This window comes from Synchiropus splendidus, chromosome 3 (genome assembly GCF_027744825.2).
Source record: "Synchiropus splendidus isolate RoL2022-P1 chromosome 3, RoL_Sspl_1.0, whole genome shotgun sequence".
In the NCBI taxonomy this organism is placed as follows: Eukaryota; Metazoa; Chordata; class Actinopteri; order Syngnathiformes; family Callionymidae; genus Synchiropus; species Synchiropus splendidus.
The window spans coordinates 31772158-31777012 of record NC_071336.1 but is presented as its reverse complement, the minus strand read 5'-3'; positions in this window follow the sequence as shown (position 1 = coordinate 31777012).

The following is a 4855-nucleotide window of genomic DNA, read 5'->3' as shown; positions in this document are numbered from 1 at the left end:
CCTTACAAACACTGTCGTGGCGCATTTTAATATGTTATTGTTACTATTTACATCACAGCAAGACAGACAATGGACTGGAAAATGATGACAAAGATAACATATATACAAGCTCTTGCATTACATTTACAATGTGCCGCATGGTTTAAAGTAAGTCATTCTTCCATATGTGTCTTTCAATCAAAAAACCATAGACGTAAACTTGGACGAATGGGATTCTTCCATGTTTACTACTATGGTTTTTCTCTGAATGATCCCTCTTGCAACACAACTCAAAACAAGGGATGTGGGCCGCAGTGCAACGCGCATGCGCACACAACACTCCTATGGTCCAAGCCGAAAGCAACAAGAAAAATAAATGCGGGATTGAGGATAAGTTTTGCTGGTATGATGCGGCGACCGTCCTCAGTGACCTGCGAGACCAGACGATCCGTTTTGGATCCGAAATTGGCGAGTCGATATCGGTCTGGCGTGAAACGTCAGTGGGAATTTTTTTTGTTCTGATTTATTTTTCCCCGTATAAAAGTTGTTATACGGCATACATGATTTTAAATTGTAAAAAAAACGTATAGAATACAGGGAAAACGTATGAGTTGACAGGTATGCAATAATAATAATAATGATAATCTTTATTTATATAAGCTTTCAGACATCAAGGATCACAAGGTGCTTTACATGAAAACAGACTTCACATGACGTGAAACACTCGTGCACGGCGTGTGGGAAGACAGTGGGAACACAGGGCAAGTGCACAGACGTAAGTGAAACGTGTGGCTGCTAAGAAATGTGTATTTATCGTTGGCATATAGGCATCACATAAAATACATGTCTTTAAAAGAAGGCACTGACTCGGCCAGCCTTATCTCCTCGGGCAGACTGCTCCAAAGTCCAGGTGCTCTGAGGGAAAATGCGTCAGCCTCGACTGCAGAATGACTTAAAGGGATCTGCCCGAGCATCTAAGACTGAGCTGGTTCATCAGCATATCTGAGCGGCAGCCGGAAGCTAGACAGAGACTGGCTTTTAAAATGATCCGTACAATTCTAAAACGCTCAGGAAGCCATTGCTAATGTGGAATTCCCATGACGAAACCCTCTCCTCCAAGCTCCGCATTTGCTTGTCACTTTGTTTTGACTCTTGACAATCTTGGTCTCAAAATGGTCTCCACACACCAGGTCTTGTCTCTGCCGCTTCACCTGGACCAGTCGATGTTACCCAGGTCTTCCCACTGACAGGTGTTGCCCTGATTTTTCTTTAAGCCCTGGACTGGATCTGTCCTCCCTGGTATGTCCGGTGAAGTAAGAGGTACCTGACACTTCAGTCCAGTCCGAATGTATCAGTCAGTGTCAGTAATCTTTAACCCAGCATGTCAGTAAAGACTACTGGAGGGCCACGTATTACCTCAGTTAGTATCAACCCAATGTGAATAGACCAGTCGTAAACCTGTGTGAAGTCTGAACCTTTATGTCCTCCCTGTTCTTTTTGACCCTAAAAGTCTGGTTTCCTTGTGGCCCTCTGGTGGACGCCAGTGTCGCCTCAGCGTCTCATTGTTTACAGCAACAGTCCATTCTAGCTCTTGACCCCAAATTGATCCAAGGACCAGAAAGGCTTAGTCATGGGTCAATGACAAGCCACGTCTAAAACTGGCTCCTCTTGAAGTGGCGCTCTCTACATATCTGGCTCTTCATCTCAACAGGTATTGATCTCGTCTTCCTGTCCGTCCTGGTTGACATTTTCCACGGAGCCACGGGCTCTTAATTCCTCCTTCACTCAGGACACATCCTCGTGTGTTGTGTATCGGCCGCTGTAGCTTCTCCACAAGGCTGTGACAGGTTCAATCCTGAAGAACACGGACCGGTCTTATCTGCTCTCGCTCTCTCTGTGTTTGTGCCCAGAGCCTCCGGGGGACAAGTGCCACGTCAGACCAGAGCTTCTTTTACCGTCCGTTTTCAGCTGCGTCGCTGTGTAGCGCGGCATCATCGTCGTGATAAATCCACTTTATTGTTTGATGTAAAAACGACAGAGACTGCAATGAAAGCACGGATTTGTCAGCTGGACTTTGGACCAGAAACCTGCAGCGATTTAGCCATTCAAGTCATGGTGGGGACGAGTATTGACTCGGGGGAGGAAGAGACCGCCTGGGGTGTTGGGCTCAGAGTAGATTTTTCAATCTCAAATAAGCATTAAAAACCTGTTGGAAAGTTTTGTGTATTGATTTGAGCCCGAGGGCTTTGCAAAGTAGTTAGTTTTCTTCTCCTGCTCGGCCGCACGCTTTGCAGCTGGAATGACGAATCAGTTCACGTGAAGAAGCCTGCAGTCCTTCTCTGTAGCGACCGGGGAAATGAAACATTCTATTGTTCTGCTCACATTTGGATGCAAAATCTCATCATTACGTCGACAATATAAAGTCACTGTAAAGCACCGGAAAGGAAGCAACTAAACTGTTAATATGTTGAGAGTTAGCATTCTGATGGTGATTGCTCTGATTTCCTCCCACTTAATGCTTGGTCCTGTATGATGGAACATTGGTGACAAGACTAAGTTTGTGTTTTTAGACCTTGTTTTTCGTGTTTGTTTTAACTGTGCAATCGCTGCTCACTCCTGCTTGCTGAGGTGGCGCCAGCATCTTGTCAGGATGTCTTCTGGATGCCAGTGTTTGACTGGGTAGACGGAAGTATGACAGAAAAGATAGAGATGAGTGAAGAAATGCCACTGAAGTTTGTTCCACACAAGGGTTTCAGTTTGTTTTCTACCTGTGTATTTTGATGCTTCCACCCACCATGACTTTCGTAAGTGTTATATGAAGGGAGCTTCTATTCAGAAACATCTATAGAACTCTCAAATGATTGTCTCGTGACATCAGAACATGGAAGACATGAAGATTGGAATGGATTTCATGTATTCCTCTGTTCCAAAATGGCTTCAGCTTAGACCTGTCCAATGGAACACATTGGTTTGTCTATGGCGAGACATTCACAGTTCCAAGGCATCGGATAGTATTTTCCAGTGGCGTGTTGCTTCCCATTGTGATGTTGAAGTCAGCCTCCAGTCAGTCAGTCCTTGGAATTGACACCTTGGAGTTGATGACTCAGCTGGTCAGTGGATATACACAATTATTTTCTGCCAGCTGTATGAGGTTAGACAAGAAGCTGCTTGGACAATGATGTTTGCAGATGACATTGTGATCTGTGGTGAGAGCAGGGAGCAAGTGGAAGATAAGGTAGAGAGGGGGAGGTTTGCCTTAGACAGGAGAGGAATGAAGGTTAGACACAGTAAGATGGAGTCCATATGTGTGAATGAGAGGGAGCCAAGTGGACAGGTGGAGTGACAGGATGCAGAGATAAAGAAGGTGGTGGATACTGAGGCACAACTGTTCAGGGCGATGGAGAGTGTGAGAAAGAGGTGAAGAAGAGGGTGCAGGCAGGGTGGAATCATTGGAGAAAACTGTCAGGTGTGATGTGTGACAAAAGGGTGTGGGCAAGGATGAAAGGGAAAGTGTCCAAAAGGCTGGTGAGGCCAGCAATGTTGTGTGGTTTGGAAACAGTGGCACTGAGGAAAAGACTGGAGGCAGAGCTGGAGGTAGCAGAGATGAAGATGCTGAGCTTCTCTCTGGGAGTGAGCAGGATGATGATAGGATCAGAGGGACAGCACATGTGCTCAGGTGTTTAGGAGACAGTCAGTCAGAGAGGCTGGATGGAGATGGTTTGGACATGTACAGAGGAGAGAGAGAGCCAGTACATTGGTAGATGAAGATGTTGAGGTTGGAACTGCCAGGCAGAAGGTGGAGAGGAAGGTCAAAGAGGAGATTGATGGAGGGGGTGAAGGAGGACATGAGGTTTGTAGGTTTGAGAGAAGAGGAAGAGGACAGGGTGAGATGGAGGAGGATGATCCACTGTGGCCACCTCTGAAGGGAGAGGAGGGAGAGGGGAGAAGATTTTCTGCCAGCTGTAGCTGTTGCTGGTGTTTGCTTCTAAAGGGTGGATGGATTTTAAGGGAAATATTGTTGACCCCTCACAGCTCTGAGATTTCATTCCTCCAAGGTGAAAAATGATACCTGTGACCTTGACAAACCTCTCCTCTCCTTCTTGACTCTCGCCCAGCTTTTATTCGTCGAGCCGCCCCCTGACTTCATGCTGTGATCTATTTGAAAACAGAGGGAAGGCGGCGTGCTGTCAGCCAGTTACTGGCTTCCGAATACAGTCGTCTTTCCTGTTGATGCCCTCTCACTCTAATCCAATCAGTCTCTGGGAGGAGATGATCCCCGCCTCCAACATCCGTCCTGGCCCTGTTAGCCAACGTCCAGATGACATTTAGAGCTAATGAATGCGGCCGACCACAGACGACAACAGGAGACCAAAGAGACATGTCAAGCATCAGAGAATAGGAGGCAGTGACTTGTTCACTTCCGATCATTACGCCTGACAAAAGAGCGACTTCAACAATAGATCCGTAATGAAGGCGGTGTTTTGTTCGCTTCCAAGTCATGGTTCATCACTCTCCTGTTGCTCACCAACCGCCACGAGTCAATGACACGGGGAAAGACCAGCCTCAAGACATGTAAGGAGCCAGAGGCCCTTTGTGTCTGGCGCTTCACTGAAGATGGCCCGTTCACTGAGCCGCACACACAGCCCAGCCTCTGCCCCGATGTTCCTCCTCCTTGGTGCTGAGCTTCAGTTTTGACTTATGTCCACCCGTACTTATCAGCACGGCCAGCAGATGCTTATTTTTTGATTCAATGTCTGGCACCGCAGCACGTAGCAGCCAAGCGTCGCGTACGACAGTTACAGCGTCTCACTCTCACACAGCCGTCTACCACTACATTATTTTGAATGGCATTCTTACGTCCAATCCGACTTACGAC